This window comes from Culex quinquefasciatus, chromosome 2, assembly GCF_015732765.1.
Source record: "Culex quinquefasciatus strain JHB chromosome 2, VPISU_Cqui_1.0_pri_paternal, whole genome shotgun sequence".
NCBI lineage: Eukaryota > Metazoa > Arthropoda > Insecta > Diptera > Culicidae > Culex > Culex quinquefasciatus.
In genome coordinates this window covers 56,402,601-56,413,325 of record NC_051862.1, presented here as the reverse complement: position 1 = coordinate 56,413,325, position 10,725 = coordinate 56,402,601, and the positions used below count along the sequence as shown (strand labels likewise).

At 39.0% G+C, this 10,725-nt stretch overlaps 1 protein-coding gene and 1 long non-coding RNA gene across 3 annotated transcripts in view; one reads left to right on the top strand and one right to left on the bottom strand.

Annotated features, from left to right (window-relative positions):
• The window catches only part of LOC6052069 (solute carrier family 12 member 4), a 567,840-nt gene that overhangs the window by 505,793 nt on the left and 51,322 nt on the right, over nt 1-10,725 (bottom strand). The window lies entirely within an intron of this gene.
• LOC119766946 lies at nt 6,125-6,626 on the top strand. Its single transcript, XR_005277220.1, has 3 exons — nt 6,125-6,337; nt 6,400-6,540; nt 6,601-6,626. It is a non-coding gene; the product is annotated as an uncharacterized LOC119766946 (long non-coding RNA).

Genomic DNA, 10,725 nt, shown 5'->3' with positions numbered 1-10,725 from the left:
TTTTTTAACATGCGAAAACAGAGGTTTTTTTTTCAATAATTTGCAGCCTGAAACGGTGATGAGATAGAAATGTGATGTCAAAGGGAATTTTATGTAAAAATAGACGCCCGATTTGATGGTGTACTCAGAATTCCGAAAACACGTATTTTTCATCGAAAAAAACAGTAAAAAAGTTTTAAAAATCATTTTATGGGAAATTTAATGTACTTTTCGAATCTACATTGGGCCAGAAGTGTCATTTTTGGCTTCCTCACATTACTGAGGAAAGGCTATAAAAACACTCGAAAAATGAACTTCTCAATTAGACCTCCTAGACCCACCTTCATGTATACCTATCGACTCAGAATCAAATTCTGAGCAAATGTCTGTGGGATGTTGATCAAAAAATTGTCACTCGATTATCTCGACATTGGCTGAACCGATTTCGTCCGTTTTGGCGTCATTCGATCCGTCTTGGGGTCCCATAAGTCGCTATTAAAAATTATGCAGTTTAGTTAAGTACTTCAAAAGTTATGCTAAAAAAACGAATTTAACAAAAGTCCGGAAGATTGTAAAAAGGGTGGTTTTTGTAAGAAAACCTGTCATGCTATACATTTTCAGAAAGGTATTTAAAAGTCCAAGACATTGAAGATCTGACAAATCTATCAAAAGTTATATGCACTTAAGTGTTATTTATACGCTTTTTAGAGGCCGGATCTCAGATATGTTGATGAAAACGTTGTTCGGATCTCTCGTGCAACCTATCGTTAGATAGGTATTTAAAAGGGCTTTCCAATGCTTCCAAAACATTGAAGATCTGACAACCCTATCAAAAGTTATAAGCACTTAAGTGTTATTTACGCACTTTTTCGAGGCCGGATCTCAGATATTTAGATGAAAATGCTGTCTGGACCTCTCATACGACCTATCGTTGGATAGGTATTCAAAAGACCTTGTAACCTATCGCTTGTACGTAGTACAATCTCTGGTCACAATGCTCGCATCATCCTGTCAAACTGAACCGTAGGGACAAGTTAGGATATTGTAATCAACCATTACACTTAAACAACATACAAAACATGGTATCCCTATTCCTAAAACGGTTAGCACGACTCACATCTCTTTGAGCAATTTTCGAAATACGCAAGAACAAAGACTTAAAATTAATAAAAGGGACTTCGTCATTTTGAATCGTCCTCATTTGCCGCTACCGACCAGAGTCCGTTACACATACTCTGGTCAAACGAAGAATTTGTGATCGTTTTGTAATTTAAAGTGCTGTGAATATCTGTTATTTGTACCCAACATTCCTGTAGCCGGCGAAATGGTAAATTTAGTTCTTGTATTTTTGAGTCGTGTCTAATTGGTGTCTTAATTGTTAATTGTAGTGTCAGGGAGTTGGTCCCAACCCGCACCATCCAAACTAACCGTCAAGGACCGCGCTCTACGCTAAAAGTGGTCGTTTGGTTGGTGGTGCAAGGAGGTAACAAAATGTGGTAAATATCAAAAACAAAACGTTAAAGCTAGAACAAGTTATTAGAGATGAACTCCTTTCTCAGAACCTCCAAGTTGGCAGAGCGCGCCAACCCGAGAATCTGTTAGAGCGCAATGGCGGAGGCCATCCGGTGAGTTCATTGTTACCACTGTTACACAAAGCACAAGTACTAAAACAAGCCTTAAACACTGTACAGGTTTTTTCTACCAAAGACAAAGACACAAAACCAAAGACACCAAAACCGTTGCTGCGCCAGGCCTGGCCGGAGAAAGATCCTCCGACTTGACTCGACCACCGCGGGATACACTAGAACACACGAACACACACACACATGGTTAGGTTAGTTTTAAAACGACGAAGAACAATAAATTAGGACAGTTAAACGCAATAAACATGATTTTTTCCATAACCCAAAGCGACGATCTTTTGTGATTCTTTTTGCCAGGACAGTGCGATTTGCTGAATCGAACCAGGATTGTGAAAGGGTAGGTACGATTCTCCTTCCCCACGTCAAATGTGAGCAGTTGCAGATCTTTACATCTCTCTCTCATCTCTCAGTTCTGGTTATTATTTAATTTTTAATTAATGAACTAGTGGTGGTAATTGCCCCCTAGTTCGTTATTACAACCTTTCTAACGCGTCCAAAACTTTGAAGATCTGACAAACCTATCAAAAGTTATAAGCACTTAAGTAATATTAACGCACTTTTTGCATTTTGAATAGCACCCTTTAAATGTAAGGAAGGCGCCAACCACCTAAGGGTGGATTAAGTAACGTTTTTCATTTAGAACAAAATTTTTCATTTTAAAATTTCGTGTTTTTTCTAACTTTGCAGGGTTAGTTTTTAGAGTGTAACAATGTTCTACAAAGTTGTAGAGCAGGCAATTAGAAAAATTCTGATATATAGACATAATGGGTTTGCTTATAAAAATCATGAGTTATCGCGATTTAACGGATAAAAGTTTTTTAAAAGTTGGTCGTCATCGATCATGGCCGTTCATGGTCACCCGCGACAGACACGGACGACGAAACAAAGAGAAACGCAAAAAGTAACTTTTTCAAAACTTATAACTCGTGATGTTTATTAGCAAACCCATTATGTCTATATATCAAAATTTTTCTTATTGTCTGCTCTACAACTTTGTAGAACATTGTTACACTCTAAAAACTAACCCTGCAAAGTTAGAAAAAACACGAAATTTTAAAATGAAAAAAATTGTTCTAAATGAAAAATGAAATGGGTCAATGTAGGATTCGAAAAGCACATTAAATTTCCCATAAAATGACATGTTCCAAAAAAATTTACAGTCGATTAACGGAAAATGGGAGAATTTTTAAAACTTTTTTAGTGTTTTTTTCGATGAAAAATACGTGTTTTTGGAATTCTGAGTACGCCATCAAATTGGACGTCTAATTTTACATAAAAGTCCCTTCGACATCAAATTTCTATCTCATCACCGTTTCAGGCTGCAAATTATTGAAAAACACCTCTTTTTTCGCATGTTCAAAAATGGAAGGGGTCGTACCGCCCCTCCGTCACGAGATATCAAAAAACGGACCTCGGATTCGTGATCAGAGACAAAAGTTGTATGCAGTCTGTTTTTTGTTTTTACTAATTTTCATTAGAACCTTTTTGGTGCTGCAATCACGTTAGGGGCGATCCATAAACCACGTGGACACTTTAGGGGGGGTTGGAAACACTCTTTAAATGAGAGGAAGGCACCAACCACCTAAAGGTGGATTAAGTAACGTTTATTTTAATTTGATTTATCGAATTTCACATGGCTGTTTTCATTTTATTTTTAAGTTAATAAGCCGATGCAATTTTTAAAGACAATTGAACAATCTGAGAATCCTGCCTTTTTTTCGCAAGTAATTTTATTTTCTTCAAATCTTATTTTTGATAAGCTAATGATTGCCTATCAACTGTACGGGCATTTTCCAATGTTTTTTTCATTGAAAACATAAAATTTTGACTTGTTAACTATTTCAATTTTTATATTTTATTGCCATGAATTTTTGATTTTGTTATAGGTTTAAAAGATATCTTTTGAGCCATAGTGCGTGATGAATTTAGGAGATATGAAAACATTTGAAAAAAAAATCGTTTTTTAAACTGGACAAAATAATCATTAACAATTATATTCAAGGTCTATATTTCGGCTAAATTTGTTGGTCCTGAACCATTTCTGGGTACATCAAAATGTGCTGTAAAGTACGAGTTAAAAAAATGGGAGGATAACCAAATTTCTTCCACATGGTTTGCAACACAGGGGTGTAGACAAGCCAAAAACTTCATTACACCAAAACCTGCAATTACCAATAAGCTTATTGGTCTAAAACGTAGTGAACTGCGCACTGTAACGGGGCTGCTTACAGGGCACTGTCCTGCAAAGTATCACCTCAAAAAACTCGGTATAGTTGACAACGACATATGCCGCTTCTGCAACACAGAGCTGGAAAGCTCTGCGCATTTGCTCTGCACCTGTGGAGCAATTGCTACTCGAAGGCTGAATTCCCTAGGAAGTCGCCTTCTCTCGCCATACGCCGTATGGCGCACTCATCCCAAAAAGATGATCAGTTTCATGAACTGTATCATACCAGAATGGGATAAAAGCACAGGTCAGTCAACAACCAACTCGCTACCCCCATCAATGGGTACGAGTAACCGCGGCTAACTGTGTAGAGTAAACAGGGATACATCACAAAAGTTAGTCTCAAGGACGGACGAGGTGATATCAAACCCAAAAGCCCAATTTGGGCACAGATAGAAAATAAAAAAGGTCTATATTTTCGTTTTTTTTTATCTTTTTGTATTTAAAAAATAATTCTTGAAAAAAAAGCGATCCGGAAAAAATATTTTTGAAAAGCTTGCAATTTTCTCTTTGACAGTAGGGCAATTTGTTTCCAAGATACAGCCTAACAAATAATTCGAATCGATGAAAATGAATTTCTAGAAGTGTCACCTAATGTGCCTGTAATTTCCAACTGATGATATCTTAGACACTGTTGGTCCAATTTTCAGTGTTTAAAGTTGAATCTTTTTCAAAATAATGTGATATTTTCAAGAATTATATTTTTTAAAAACATATAATTTGATCTAAAACATGATATATAGAAAATAATCTATTTTTAAGAAGCAAAGCATGATTTTTTTTAAATATTAATTGAAATTTTCGCAAAAAAAATCAATTTTTACATTGAAAATTGTACAAATAGTTTCCGAGATATCATCATTTGAATCCCGGGCGGAAAGTGAGTAGGTGGATATAACTTCGAACTATCTTGGCTTGTTTATTCGCATCTTGCTGTAAACTCTTCGAGTTATGACGACTTTTGAAACCGACTGCGTATCATGGAAAGTATATTCCATGATCATACTGCATTATCTACAGTTGATATTGAGCTGTTAGTGGTAGTTTTTTTAGACTTAGCAAAAATTTCGAAAATTTTATTTTTTCCAAAATTTTACCCGAACATCATGAAATGATTATTTTGACTTTATTTCAAATTTATACTGGACTTAGCAAAATTTGCAGTCACTGACAGAATTTTCAATTTCCGACACTTCGAATAATCTTCATGAGCTGATATTTTAAAGCTTGATTTTATTTATGCTGGACTTTGAAATTTTTGCGTATATTTTTTAATTCTTTACTTTTTACAGGAAAAGCATTTTTTTGGGACTTAGAACATTTTCGGGAGTTTGGAAACATGATAAATTATTTTGATGTTAATTTTTGCTTTGAACCAAAATTTCGGAAAAATCGACGAAATTACAGAAAATTTTTGTCCGATTTTTACAAAAACATCAGTTTGTTCCTAAAATAATGTCCCTAACAAAACTTCTTCATTGAAATTTTGAAATTCGAAAGTCGGTTTTTAATAATTATTGATATACCCACTACAAAAATCGTTCCGGCACTTAGAAAATTTACGGGATCCGTATCACGACAAGATTTTCGGTAGAATTTATTAGATTTTCAGGACTTAGCAAAATTTTGGCTTTTGGTCAATAAAATTTCGGAAAAATCGTCGAAATTACAGGAAATTTTCGTCCGATTTTTACAAAAACATTAGTTTGTTCCTAAAATAATGTCCCTAACAAAACGTCTTCATTGAAATTTTGAAATTCGAAAGTTGGTTTTTAATAATTATTGATATACCCCCTACAAAAATCGTTCCGGCACTTAGAAAATTTACGGGATCCGTATCACGACAAGATTTTCGGTAGAATTTATTTGATTTTTTGGACTTAGCAAAATTTTGACTTTTGGCCAGTAAAATTTCGGAAAAATCGTCGAAATTACAGGAAATTTTCGTCCGATTTTTACAAAAACATCAGTTTGTTCCTAAAATAATGTCCCTAACAAAACGTCTTCATTGAAATTTTGAAATTCGAAAGTTGGTTTTTAATAATTATTGATATACCCCCTACAAAAATCGTTCCGGCACTTAGAAAATGTACGGGATCCGTATCACGACAAGATTTTTGGTAGAATTTATTTGATTTTTTGGACTTAGCAAATTTTGGCTTTTGGCCAGTAAAATTTCGGAAAAATCGTCGAAATTACAGGAAATTTTCGTCCGATTTTTACAAAAACATCAGTTTGTTCCTAAAATAATTGTTACGACCGCTGAGATGGCCACACTGCCGACCGGTGCAACAGTGGCGGTGTAATTGGCTGATTTCACCTCTACTGTCAACGCGCGCGAAGTGTAGAAGAAAACAAAACAAAAATTCTCCATTGCTAAGTGGGCAGTGATATTTAGAGCAGGGAAATTGATCTAAATTAGTGCAAAAGAGTGCGATTAGGGTCAGTTCTAGTGTTTATTTGAAACCTATCCCTAAGAGCACGACCTGTAAGTAGAAACGGTAAGATTAGTGTTAATTCAAAGCACTAACTATGAATACTTACGCGCAGCACACGAAGACCACCGCCGTCACAGTACCGTCACTTGGTGCGAATTCGTACGGTGATGATGATTTGAGCGGGAAAAGGAGAAGGAATTAAGGAGGTTCTAGGAAGGAGGAGTAAATCGATAGTTGGAGCAAGACTATTTTAGTAAGTTGGAAAAAAAGGAATGGAATTGAAATAATTACTTACCCTAAAATTATATTGCAGTTTTTGAGCTGCCAACAATAAACGGCTGCTACAAGAAATTTAGTTTCACTTCACGGTTCATCCGAACAAACTCAAAAATAAAATATTGGTTTGGTGAACTTCAACCAAGATGATCGACTCCAACCTGAACCAAACGGTCTGCGGCGCGTGCGGGATCGATTTCATCGGAGCGGAGGAAATTACCGCCTGCAGCAAATGCGTCGAGATGTACCATTCGCGCTGCGTATACAGCACGGCGGCGGACACAAAGTGGTGCTGTCCGGAGGGTTGTTTGCAGCGGAACGTGGATGCTCGGGTAAAGACGATCGCGATCGACGATTAACTCGTTCATCGGAAACAGTAAGTCAACAACCAGTTGCGGTGACCGAATCGGACATGCCGGAGATCGCCCAAACAGCGCCAGAAGATTTTGACGCTGACCGCTGGATCCGACAGAAACAGCTTGAGATCGAGTTGGAGCTGGCAGAAAGGCAGGCACAGATCGATCGCGAGCTGCGAGAGAAGGAAGAAAGATGGCCGAAGCAATCCGGATGATGATGCGGCGGCAAAGAGCAAACTTGGAGCTCGAGCGAAAGAAGAAAGCGGACCACGAGAGGCGAATGGAAGATTTAGAGAGGTCGTTCCGGAGAAGGTCGTCACTCATCGACGAGCGGTTGGAGAAGATATGGTTCAGCTGTGAGAAGCCCCTGCCATCCGCAGCGATGGAGGAGACGGCAGTATCCGACGAGAAAGTCGAACGCGATGAAAGTTCGTCGGATAAGGATGAAGATGGCGACGAAAGTGCGATAAATCGCGCAAAGGACGCCGTTGAGAGCAGTACGAAGCTGGGCAAGATATTCGTAAGCAGAAGTCCAAACGGGCTGGGGCAGCAGCGTTCCGGACTTAAAAGGACACGACTGGCCGCGGGCAGGGGATTCACAAGACAGTCTCCTTGCTACCCGAACGACCCAGAAGAGTGGAAAAAGTCTTTAGGAACGCGAGAAGGATCCTTGAGAGCCTATGGAGTGACGGACGAACGGAAACTTGCGGAGCTTCCAGACTGGCTCAAATGTGTGGCGCGAGACACTGGACGGTCACTGGTGGATTGTGTGGAACTACAGCATGCGGAGAGTGCGCGCGGACATGCGCATGCGAAGGCGGACCAGCGGGCACCGCTCGAAACCGCAAGGTATCAAGTGTGCGAGCATATGGAGGCGACGGATCACACACATCATTTGGTGTATCTGCTCGCGCAAGACCCGGTTAGCGAACTTCCGAACAGGGAGGAACGGCACCGGGCAGACATCAAGAGAAAAACGGAAGCGAAAGCCAACCCGTCGAGAATCATTCCGGAAACGATATCCGGGACGAGCAAAAGAAGAAGACAGGTAGAGGCAGTGGACTTTTACTGTCGGAAGAGTGACAGCTCGAGTCCGAACAGCGTCATTAAAAAGCAACAGAATGTGTGCCACGACCACCAGTTGCGATTTTGTAAGGAAGTTGACGAGCTGTCCGACAAGAGCACGAAGATTAGGGTCGTCAAGAGCTGGGGAGCAACACTTCGTCCTGTATCTGGAGACGTACAAAGCAGCTTGGCCTGCAGCGGACGGCTGAGGCGCATCGCGCGTGGCGAAGAATCACGCGGACGAGTGAGTGGACCGACGCTGTGGACAAGACCGTCGGCGAGACACGGCTGATGAAACCAGAACGGTCGGTGCAGAACGCCAGCGGTATACTGGCGGTCGACGGTTGGCTGAATCTAGTCACAATTCGTTGCGACCTTCGATGGATGCTGTTGGCGCTGAACCAACAACACGAAGAAGCGGTGGTAAAGGATCCGGATAAACCGACGAAGCACAACCCACTGCAAGGATCAGAGACGAGTCTTCCGTTGATGACACATCTATGTTCGCCCACGCTGACGTCGGCGAGGTCGTCGTGGACGTGGAAAAGAACGAGGCACATGGCTGCGCTTGGATTGCACAATCTGGGACGAAAGCTCCTGGACAGCGGCGAAACTGGATGCACTCCGAAGTCGAGGGTAACGCAAGCAGAGGACGACGATATCCTGGAGCAGCAACACAAGTGGCGGGATCGACGTGAGGAGGATGAAGCGGTTTTGAAGGTGGATGGTAAATCCGACAAGCCGCAAGGCCCGACGGATGTTACGGGCTGGGGTGTTACGACCGCTGAGATGGCCACACTGCCGACCGGTGCAACAGTGGCGGTGTAATTGGCTGATTTCACCTCTACTGTCAACGCGCGCGAAGTGTAGAAGAAAACAAAACAAAAATTCTCCATTGCTAAGTGGGCAGTGATATTTAGAGCAGGGAAATTGATCTAAATTAGTGCAAAAGAGTGCGATTAGGGTCAGTTCTAGTGTTTATTTGAAACCTATCCCTAAGAGCACGACCTGTAAGTAGAAACGGTAAGATTAGTGTTAATTCAAAGCACTAACTATGAATACTTACGCGCAGCACACGAAGACCACCGCCGTCACAGTACCGTCACTTGGTGCGAATTCGTACGGTGATGATGATTTGAGCGGGAAAAGGAGAAGGAATTAAGGAGGTTCTAGGAAGGAGGAGTAAATCGATAGTTGGAGCAAGACTATTTTAGTAAGTTGGAAAAAAAGGAATGGAATTGAAATAATTACTTACCCTAAAATTATATTGCAGTTTTTGAGCTGCCAACAATAAACGGCTGCTACAAGAAATTTAGTTTCACTTCACGGTTCATCCGAACAATAATGTCCCTAACAAAACGTCTTCATTGAAATTTTGAAATTCGAAAGTTGGTTTTTAATAATTATTGATATACCCCCTACAAAAATCGTTCCGGCACTTAGAAAATTTACGGGATCCATATCACGACAAGATTTTCGGTAGAATTTATTTGATTTTTTGGACTTAGCAAAATTTTGACTTTTGGCCAGTAAAATTTCGGAAAAATCGTCGAAATTACAGGAAATTTTCGTCCGATTTTTACAAAAACATCAGTTTGTTCCTAAAATAATGTCCCTAACAAAACGTCTTCATTGAAATTTTGAAATTCGAAAGTTGGTTTTTAATAATTATTGATATACCCCCTACAAAAATCGTTCCGGCACTTAGAAAATGTACGGGATCCGTATCACGACAAGATTTTTGGTAGAATTTATTTGATTTTTTGGACTTAGCAAATTTTGGCTTTTGGCCAGTAAAATTTCGGAAAAATCGTCGAAATTACAGGAAATTTTCGTCCGATTTTTACAAAAACATCAGTTTGTTCCTAAAATAATGTCCCTAACAAAACGTCTTCATTGAAATTTTGAAATTCGAAAGTTGGTTTTTAATAATTATTGATATACCCCCTACAAAAATCGTTCCGGCACTTAGAAAATGTACGGGATCCGTATCACGACAAGATTTTTGGTAGAATTTATTTGATTTTTTGGACTTAGCAAATTTTGGCTTTTGGCCAGTAAAATTTCGGAAAAATCGTCGAAATTACAGGAAATTTTCGTCCGATTTTTACAAAAACATCAGTTTGTTCCTAAAATAATGTCCCTAACAAAACGTCTTCATTGAAATTTTGAAATTCGAAAGTTGGTTTTAATAATTATTGATATACCCCTACAAAAATCGTTCCGGCACTTAGAAAATTTACGGGATCAGTATCACGATAAGATTTTGGTAGATTTTTTATATTTTCAGGACTTTGCGAAATTTTTGCTCTCAGCCAGTTGAATATTTTTCTACATTTTGAAAAAATATTTTGATAAGAAACATTACCAGGCTTTTTGGAATTTTACTGTGGATTTTTGGACTTATGCAATTTTAGGAATATTTTCATAAACTTTTATTTTTAATTAAAAAAAATGGAATATAGAGACTTTGGATTTTTCGCGATTTGCAAAATTATTATGACATTTTGGCAATTCAACGCTTTCTCCACAATTTTTTAATGAGTTTTTAAAGTAAAATAATGTTTCAACTTTGAAAAATCTTGTTTTGATGTAAGTGCGTATATTCCTGCAATATTACTCATATTTGTGAAGAGGAAGAAGGGGGAGGGGGGGGGGGGTCTGAATTGTGGCGGGGTGCAATAAAAACCAATAAAATTATTTTTGGGATCAAAATCTACTTTATGAACTTGATATGATTT